The sequence below is a fragment of the Geospiza fortis genome, unplaced genomic scaffold (assembly GCF_000277835.1).
Source record: "Geospiza fortis unplaced genomic scaffold, GeoFor_1.0 scaffold111, whole genome shotgun sequence".
Lineage (NCBI taxonomy): Eukaryota > Metazoa > Chordata > Aves > Passeriformes > Thraupidae > Geospiza > Geospiza fortis.
The window spans coordinates 2,622,150-2,632,701 of record NW_005054321.1 but is presented as its reverse complement, the minus strand read 5'-3'; positions in this window follow the sequence as shown (position 1 = coordinate 2,632,701).

Sequence of the window (10,552 nt, the reverse complement as noted above, 5' to 3'; positions counted from 1 at the left end):
CTTGTAACAGGACCTGGTTTTCTATTTGTTTTAGCTTAAAACATCTTCATGCAGAATTAAAAAAAAATCCAAAATCTCAGGTAGGAGAAAATACTCATATTAGTCAAACACTAATTTTAGTGTTCTATTATGAGTAGAATGAGGTGCCAGAAACTTTCTGGGAGAACACACCCTCCAATTTCATTTGGCCCTAGATATTCCCCAGCAGCCAGGAAAGATGCAAGAGGTAGTTTGGTTGTCATGAGTTGGGTCTCTACATGTTCTACTTTCCCCAGCCCCCCTGCTTTTCTTGTTTGCCTAATTTTTGTTTTCAATAAAAACATTAAAGATCATAACACTGCCTGAAACTAAGTAATTGAGGATGTGTGGTTGACCTTTAATCATGGATGTTTATAAATGTTTGACACTGATCAAGAAGACATGTGATGCGAAACAGAGAATTGCTCATGACATTTGACATCATTCTGGAGCAGATGGGGGTTTAAAGCCAGTGGTGTTCCCATGCAGGGACTACTCTCTAAATTAAACTGTCCTGCTAGGTGCTTGAAACACTTTCTCCTTCCCTGCCTTGCAGTGCCCAGGTAGTGTTGGCAGTTACATGTACAATTTAGTTTTCTAGGTTTGGGGATATTGGGAACTGATTCAGGGTAAAACCCACCAAAAGAAACACGGCTTTTTTCCCCCCAGCTGGATCAATTTCTACATCCTGTGCACTGGGCAGCCACACAGAAACTTTTGCCAGCATAACACAAGAAGCACCAGGCAGGAGAATAGAAAAGGGAAGGAGTAAGGATTTCTTTTTCGTATGGCTGTGCCAACTTTGCATGTGTGTTAAATCAGTTTAAGAAAATACTCACAAAGTTGCAGTTTGAATTCAGGAGTCCCAGCCCTGGCTAAAACTGCGTACTGGCCTGTTCATCATCAACTTGCACACCACTTATTAATATTCTGTTTTTCCAAGGCAGACGTTGGAAGTTCTCCCTGAAATCAGGTATTTCTATGACAGAGCCCAAGCCCAGCCTCTGCCAGCAGATGTGTCTGCACTAATTTTCTGTTCATTTTGTGCAAGTTAATATATGCAGTCCTCAGGTTACTGGAGAGGAAGCCAGAATCGCAGTCCATTCACCGGCAGCGTGTACCACACATCGCACTGGACTGCGAGCTCTGAAACGAAGGGATCACATTACCATAAAACATTCCACTGCTGAACATTTTTGCAGAAAAGTTCAGCTAAATTTGTCTTTGTACAAATTAAGCTGCTTCTCATATTTCTTGACTATGGGACTAATCTCCAAAACAAAAGAAATGCTGATGTTTAAGGAATAAGAAACCACAGTCAATGTTATAAGAAAAAATAGAAGGAGAATCAGCTTAGCATTTGGATTTCAAAGCCAAATTTGATGCTTAGGAATGTTTCTCTGGTCAAGTAACTAATGAGAGACCCTGAAAATAAACTAATGGTACCATTTTGTATTTTGTAATTAGATGAATGCAAACTTGTACCTAGTCCTGCTGATGCTGAGGGGGGCAGCAATGAGCTGGAAAAGGCACACAAAGATTTGTTATGGTGGCAGCTACTTAGCAACATAAGCTGCAGGCTTGATCATATCTCAAGACTGAAATAAGTGCAGGAGACACCAGTGCTTCCAATGCTCAGTTTCATCTCCAGATCTGCGAGAAGCAATTCCAGTTCATTAACTGTGGCAGGCTCCTCCCTGGGGTGTGAGTTGGGGCTGGGACCTCTGGGATCTCTTGCCTTCACCACTGAGCCTATGGAATCATATGGAGGCTCTCTGAAAAAAAAAGTTTAAAAACCAAGCCCAAAAAGAGCAGACCCACCACATGCAAGAGGAATCTATCAGGAATATTTAAATCATCTTCATGTCAGCAGCAAAGCCACCACCATTCCCATGTCTCTTGTGCTATTCCCTTGGCAGGGCTATGTGACCATCGGAGTGCTGCAGGTGTTGGGCAGGTTCTGCTGATCACCAGCGAGCTGCTTTGATGAGGCACAGCTGAGCAAGCAGCTCAGCCCCGGTGCACACAGCTGTGCAGGAAGACTTTACTTGTACTCCTGACCCCATTGCTCAGAGCTGTTCCCTGGAGGCTGATGCATGTTACTCCAAACAGAGCTGGGGAGGAGGAGGAGGATGAGCCTTCTGCAGAGAACAATGTTAAGTCCAGCACATATAACCTTACATGAAATTATTCTGCATTTTTGGCACTTTATTCTTATGTCTTAGTACTGCCATTTCTGTTAGGAAAGGACCCTTCTGGCTCAGTGTGATGTGCAGATCATTCATGCCCTGAGGGAAGTACAGCAGGTACCAAACCCTGCCAGATGTGCTGGGCACATGCATAATGGAGCACTAGGACTCTGAATCCCTAAGGCTAGAGTGAAAGTGAGAGAACCGTTGAGTTTTCATTGCAAATAAGGTGGAGACATAAGGTCTGCCAGCTGTGGAGGTGGATTCAGTGGGATGAGAGACAGGGCCTGCAGTTTGGCTGCTGGGACAAGGATGTGAGAAAGTTTCCCACCTGCTCAGCAGATCATGAGTTCAAATATGATCACACTGTCTCTGTGGTCTTTCCTCAAAATCCCTCTCTGCTTCTATCATCCCTGAGGCCCAGTTTTTTGGCAGTAACAAAGTTTTTTGCCTAATTTGAGGGCCATGACATTTTCAATTGAAGGACAGAAAGGGTAATTAAACATTGGGATGGGTTGCCCAGGGAAGTGATGGACTCACAGTCCCTGGAGGTATTTAAGAAAAGACTGGATGTGGCACTTTGTGCCATGATCTAGTTCACATGGTGGTGGTTAATCATAGGTTGGACTCAATGATCTCAGAAGTCTTTTCCAACCTAATTGATCCTGTGATGACATTTCTGGAACCAAGGTATACTGCAAAGCAAAGCACACCCTTACCTCACCTGCAAAATAAGGTATCATCACTGGAAAACTACAACCAAAACAAGCTTACCATACTGGAAGGAAAGGTGAGACTACTTTCTAGATTTTCACCGTTACATGCTCTTATCTCCTCAGTGTGGTACTTCTATTTTTGTATTGTGTGTGGTTTTAGTTAAAAACTAAACAGTAATTTTTTTGACCTTGACACTTTCTTCCTTATGGTAAGGGAAGCTAAGCAGCAAAATGCCTGAGTAAATGGCAAAGCAGTACTTGTGATCTGTGAAGAAAATGGGACGTGGTATGGGTGGTTGTGCCTGGTTGAGGCAGCACTGTATGAGAAGGGCACCACAGCTGCTGGATTGTGGTAGTGTAGTGATGGACTAAACACACCATTCCTGGCTACACAGGTGAGAACCCTGGCCTGTTCTTTTGCCCAAAGGGAAAATGGATGATGTCATGCAGTGGCCCAAGTCTGGTAGTCAGCTGTGAGCTGCCAAGAGCTCCCTGCAGCCTTGGACTCGGGGTTTGCCAGCTCCACAGGAGCAGACAGTGCAAGGACACAGGAGGTAACACTCCTCCACGAACAGCACTTGGCAAGCCACCTGAACTACCAAGTTCCACTCTCCTCCTTCCCCTCCAGCAGAGGAATTTCCCAGCCTGTCCTGGGAAATTTTCTAGTAAGAAAGCCCAGTTGTGCCTAGCGAGGGTGAAGCCCATGTGAGAGAACCCTGTGAGGATGACTGAGCTGTGTGCCTGACGTTGCTCTCCTACATCCTGTCACCTCAAGCAGATCACAGCTGCAGAGGAAAGCCACTACTCTGTTCCTCATCACAGCACAACCTGCCAGTGGCAGAGGTGAGGAGCAGGGTGGAGAGATCATCTCTCACCAGGAGCCTCACAGGTAGGACAGAGGCCTTGCACCAAAGTCATCGATGCGCAATCAGGTCTTTGCCACTTGGGAAAGGCTTAGACTAGAGTACCAGGACAAGGTACTTCCAAGCAAAAATCACCTGCATGTTTCACAGATGTGAGTAATGAATGCTCATCCATGATTCTTTTCCACCTACTCCAATGGAGAAGTATCAAGTTGACATCAAGTTTTAAATCCACCAACATAACTTAAAATGCTACAGTAAACTTGGGTCTGACATTTAAAGAAAAAAAATAGTGTTTGAAGGTCATTGAGCAAACCTGTGACAGCAGTCACTGGGGTTTTCAGGTGAGGTGAGAGACGAGAACATTGACTCCATGTTCAGAAGGCTTGATTTATTATTTTTTGATATATATATATTACATTATAACTTTACTGAAAAGAAATAAAAGGAAAGGTTTCCAGAAGCTAGCTAAGCTAAGAATAGAAAAGAAAGAATGATAACAAAGGAGCTGGCTCCGACAAAGAGTGAGAGCCAGCTCTGCTGTGAGTGGTCACCGGATCCAAACATCCACAGGAGACCAATCACGGATCCACCTGTTGCATTCCACAGCAGCAGAAAATTATTGTTTACATCTTGTTGCTGAAACTTCTCAGCTTCAGCAGGGAAAATCCTAAGAATTTCACAAAAGAAATGTCTGCGACACAAACCTACTATAAAAACTATACATAATTTTAAAGCTTTAGCTTCTAATTAATATTTTTCAAAATAATTCTGTTTCAAACACAGGATAGATAAATCCAGTTTAACCAAAAGGTACAATAGCAAACAAAGATGACATATTTGCAGAATGTATAATTTGATAAATCACCACCATAATGTAGTCTGTGCATGTTTAAAACATATCCTCCTATAACCAGGTCACAGATTCCGTTAAATGAAGTAGAAGCGGCTAGCATTTAAAACAGTCCTTCACAAACTGTATTTTCTCCATAATTATTTTCCTTCAATCAGCTAAATTAGAGCTTTTTCAGGTTAAGGGTTTAGAAGCTCAGTTGTCTGGTAGGTATAAGTTCTTGATGAAAGTCATGTAACAGTGGGCAAAAAGTCAAGAAAACATTGCAAGCAGTTCATTTTCTGGTGCCTGAAGGATGTGTGTGAAGTGAAATCTTTTGTTGTGACTCCATATTCCCTTCTGTAAGGGAAAGAATAGTTGTCTTCATGACATTTCTGCAAGGATATTTTAATTTTAGAAGATTTCACTGTAAAAAGGACCAAGAAGCTGAGCAAGCCAGGGAAGGCTCTTAAATTCTAGAAATATTTAAAGTACTCTGAGGTGGAAACAGTCCACAGAAAAATATCATCAGCTCCTTGCTAACAACCGAAATATCTCCCTGCTTCACCACTGAGGGCTAACCTACTCCCTCCATGTCTGGATTGGTCTCAAAAAGCCAGAAACTTTTCTCAGAAAAAGTCTTTCCCAGAAATCACATTCCTGAATATCCTTTCCGTGAGTTTGCAACTGCAGTCATTTGGCTTTCAGTTATTTTTCTCCAGCACTGGCAATTTGTTGTTTCTCTCAAATGTTCATCTGGCTCTGTTTTGCTTAATCATAGTGTCTCCCAAAGGTCTGCTCTAATGAGTTTCTGCATTCGTACCATATGCTTTCCTTGCCATGGAGAGGTTTCATTGTATACAAAACAGATTTTGGGACTCTTTCTATTCCCTTTCTCTTCTATCCTCATATCTGAAAGGTCTTCTAGGCAAAAGAGTTTTCTCAGGTCTCTTTACCTAGCTAGTTAGACCACATCTAAACAATGCTCCCATTTAATTTAGGTGTGTGACAAAACTTTGAAAGTAATTGTCCAGTTGCTTGATTTGGATTTAGGTTAAGTAGCTTTTTTGGAGTCCTTATTTGAAATCCCAGAGGCCAAGGTCATCCACACACTAAGAATGTGGTGGCAACTCCCAGTGACAGGAGACACCAAATTCCTAATGAAGGAGCTGTGCTTCTAAGGGTGGTAGAATTATATAAAAGGAATAAATTCTTTACTATGAGGGTGCTGAGACAAGTTGCCCAGAGAAGTTGTGGAGACCCCATCCTTGGAAGCATTCAAGGCCAAATGGGACAAGGCATTGAGTTGGAAAGTGGCCCTGTCCATGGCAGGGGAGATGGAATGAGATGATCTTTAAGGTCCCTTCCAATATATACCATTCTATAACTCTGATTCTATTATTACCATCATTTCTGGCAATTTTTCTCTCTCCATGCCCACAAATTCCCATTCCAAGTCACTTCTGCCACAGATCTGTTAATGACAGCACTGCTTAGCTTAGAGAAAGATCACAATTCCAGTTCCAGTAGCACAAAAGAACTCTTTCCTGCATTTTTCCTATATAAAACTGTCTCTAGTTTTCTCTTTTAGATTCAATGGAAGCAGTGTTCAAGTGACATTCCAGTTTTTCTGACTGTCCATCAAGCTGAAAGCCTCCACGAATGTTCTTTCCACAGCCTGTTCTCGGGTACAAAATGCAATTTGTTGTCTGGGAACGTGGGGATGCATGGAAGAACCTGATACTTTTAGTCTTAGGAGCAGCAGGGAGGAAAACATCTAGTTCCAGTACAGCTGTGTTAGGAAGCCTTCTGGGAGGGAGCCATTCATGTGCTGGCCATGTGTGAAATACAGGAAGATGCTGACTGACCTGCAGGATGGAGGCAAGGACAGTGGCACTGATGTGCACTGGAGCTGGGACAATTGTGTAGAGTAACTATTGGTGAGCATTGGGAACATCAGAACAGATTTGTTTAGAATAACATTGGGGAGAAGTAACAGTTTTCCTATAGTGAAGGACTTTATTATTTATGGTACTAGATTAAAAACAGCAACACTCCCTGATATTCCTCAGAAAGACACTATTTACCTTTTGGCAGCTGTCATTTCTCAGCCTGTTTGTTACTGGAGGCTTATGCAGGTCTGATGCACTTTGTCACCATCCCAGAGCAGCATCCAGGACAGTCAATCCCCTCAGCAGTGGTGCCAACTACAGCCCAACTCAGAGCTATCCTGGACCTACCTTTGCATCTGTTCATGGCAATGAGAAGGATATCTCAGACCCTCCTGGTGATGAGAATCCTGCCTAAGGAGGAGGCTCACCACAACTGAAGTTCACTGGTGATGTCCTGCCCTCTCTGCTTTGCAAGTCCCTTGGCAAGTAAGCAGAGCATTGACACCAGAGGATGGTGTTTTTCTCTGAGACATTACCTAACTATCAGCCAATGGTACCAAATCTTACCTGCTTATCTAGGCACTGCCAGAAGAGCAGAAGACAAAACTGTGCTTATGTCTCCAAGATCAGTTCTACTTTGTCTGCTGAAGTTACTGTGGCTACAACATTTTACAGTATTTGAGATTTTTTGCCAGGGTGTTTGTCATACTTTTTTTTTCCAGACAGAATGGATTTTCAAACTATTTAGTTTCATCTTCTTTTGCCTGGTTTTACAGACACTTCCCAGTGTTTAGGCTACTTTAATGCAAATACTGGGCTTACCTGTAGGATGTCCTCTGGTAAACTTGACTATTAGTTATAAAAGCTCAGATTTTTCATAAGCTGGCAAGACCTCTTGGAACATTCCAAAATTTGTTGCATTAATGTATGGGAAGAGGCTTAATCTATTTTTATATCCATTTTAAATAAACCACAATTTTCTCCAAAAGATCTGCCTAAAACCCTTGTCTCCCAACTTGAAATATGTTTCTGAAAGCAATAACATTTTCCATTACACCAGCAAAGTAGATATTAACTTTTATTTCTCTGAGTATCAGAACTTCCCATCCCTAAAGGGATGGCTTCCTTGTATCACTGCAAACCTGATAAATGACGTGCAATGAATCAAATCCACCTTCAATGCAGGGTTATTATAAAACAGAGGGAGCTACAGTAAGTGGAGTCAGAAAAACATCTCCTTCTTTTCTTGGCATACTTGGAGATTTCTGGCAAAAATGAGGACAAGGTGTTACTTCTGTATGTGCCCTTAACTGTAAGGGCAGCCTGCCACACTCTTCACTCATTTAGAGAAAACATCCCTGTGATGGATGACCCAACTATATAAAAATAACAGCCTGGTGATAAATTTAATGTGCAGCTTTGACCTCCTGCCTTTCTAATACTCATGTGCTGCCATTTTGCTTTAGCTGTCAGAGGAGGAGGGAGTCAAAGCAGGGACCTCCTCATCTGACCCACCACCCACACCATGACCACTACTGGAGAAAGGAGCACAGAAGGAGATCTCTTTCCCCAGGAAAACAAACCTACCAAGAACTACAAATTCCAAATTATAATTAAACCCCCAGTACAGAGAAGGAAGACCGTCCCTTGATTTTTTGCATGTTGAGTAAGATAGAAAAAAAACAGTGGTAGCTCAGGGTTTAGAAAGGACAGAACAAATTGCCTGTTGCAATCAGAAGCCACTTGCTCTCTGAAGAGACTGGCTGCTGGGTGAATATCCTGGTTCAGCACTGTCCACTGGTTTGTTATTTTATTCTCCTGTTTTGTTGTCCTATTGTAGCTGCTGTCTGCCTATTGTCTCCATGTCCAGTTGAAATCTCCATGGTCACCCTCCTCTCAAGGTGATTGGTGTGGTGAAGGCAGGTGAGTTGGGCAAGTGCTGTAACAGAATCCTGTCCTCCAACCCTGCACCGCAGATTTCTTCTAGTCAGGCTGTCCTGCTCAGCAGGTACATTGAAAAACTCCAGTGACAAACAGATGTGGCTGCTGTCAAAGAGCAGGAGATTGGATGAGATGTTTGTTCATTCTTTAAAATAACATTAGACCAACTGCAGCTTCCTTGGACTATACTTCCATCCAGATATGCAGGTAAGCCGGGTATGGTGGAGGTCTCTGGTGCCTCTCTGATGATTCTCCTCACACTATCAGAAGCAAAACAAAAATGCTCTTGATGCTGAAATAAATTACCCTGATGTACAGATGCCTGTGTAGTGGTCAGTCTGATGTCCAGACACATTCCTGGAAGAAGACTCTCAGATTCCTGACATATTTTGTTCAACCCAAACCTGCACTCATCCAGTTCTGGTGCTTGTTGAAAGGTGGGTACCAAACCAAACAGACACTGGGTTTGGTCTCCTGCTCTTAAAACCCTTCAGCTTTCTTGAAACCCACTGCGTCCACCTCTTCCAGCCAAGCTCCAACCTGCACAGTGGACTCTGCTTTCCAGCAGCAAGCCAGGGCTAGCACAGCATTCATGTCTGATGGAAATGGCAGTTTCATTACTTCTAAAATTATTTGCTCAATGTGAAACGGGAGTGCTTGGCACAGAAAGATGCATAGCAGATACTAAAGATAAAGCCAAAGGGTTTGGGGATATCTCATGCCTGCTAAAAGGCACAGCCAGAAGAAGAGCCACCCATTTCCCTCTAAAATGTGTGTGTGCAGGTAGCAAAGATATGCAGCCTGAATTCTGATAGTAGATGAAAATGTTATAAAATCCATTTTCAGGTCACATCTAGCAGACAGACAGGCTGTCATCAGCTCTGATTGTGCCATTTCATTTTCACTCACTCTCATTCATGTGGAAAGATCCTGGAGCGCCCAGGGCTGTGATCTGCTCAGTTCTATTTTTGGCTGTCTCCTTTCTGAAGGAAGGTGATTTCTCACATGTGGTGTTTTCCAATTATCACTTGTTGAGACATACCCCCTGGTTATACTACAAAGAGAATAAGGTGGCAAGTACATATTTACAAGTCTTTATTCTAGGGCACAGAAATACTTTATTGATCTGAGCTTTGAACTGAAGCTCTGGGTACTCTTAAGAATCATGTTCCTTCTGAGTGAGTTGACCCAGCCTCTTACTCTTCTGTGAGAGATAGAGAAAATTAAGTATCATCTAATTTACTTGTGTGTATATGTGAATAGGCTGTTGGTGGTCAATTGTACAATATGTAAAATATGCAAGTGTCTCCTACAATATCCTGTATTGTGTGTGATATTAAACAGGCTTTTTTTCCCAGTTACTGTTCACCCACTGCCCACCAAGCTGTGATTCAGCTGCTTCCTTCATTTTAAAAGCTTAATCTTTTTGGTTTAAAGTATTACTTTGTAAAGTACTTTATCAGGAAAAGCAAGGATTTGTGGAGGGATGAGTGGGTGAGCAAGCACCTTGCTTTGGCCTTTCTGTTTTCTCTGTCCCACTCTCAAGATACATAGGATTACCTTGGAGCTCTCTCAGCAGCATAAGTTTGAAAACTGAAAAAAGCATGATAATGATGATAAATGAAATATTTCCATTAGTAGGGGTGTATTTTGCATCAAAAATTAGCTTAATTATTGATGACATTACAGTAACACGTCAAAGACAGGAAAACAAAACTCAGCAAGAAGGCAAGGGGTTGCACAAGAATTTGGGAGGGGACAAAGCTGGGACAGCTGACCCCAACTGACCAAAGCAATATTCTGTAACATATGATGTCACCATCAGCATATAAAGCTGTGGGAAAAAGAAGGAAGGAGGGAACATCCAGAGGGGTGGCATTTGTCAAGTCACTGTTATGTGGGATGGAGCCCTGCCTTCCTGGGAATATCTGAACACCCACCTGCCCATTGGAAGGCTTGAATCAACTCCTTGTTTTGCTCTGCTCATGTGCACAGTTTTGCTTTACCTATTAAACAGTATTTGTCTCAGTCCACACAAGATTTCTCACTTGAACACTTCCTGTTCTTTCCACCATCCCACCGGGGGGGGGGGGGGGGGGGT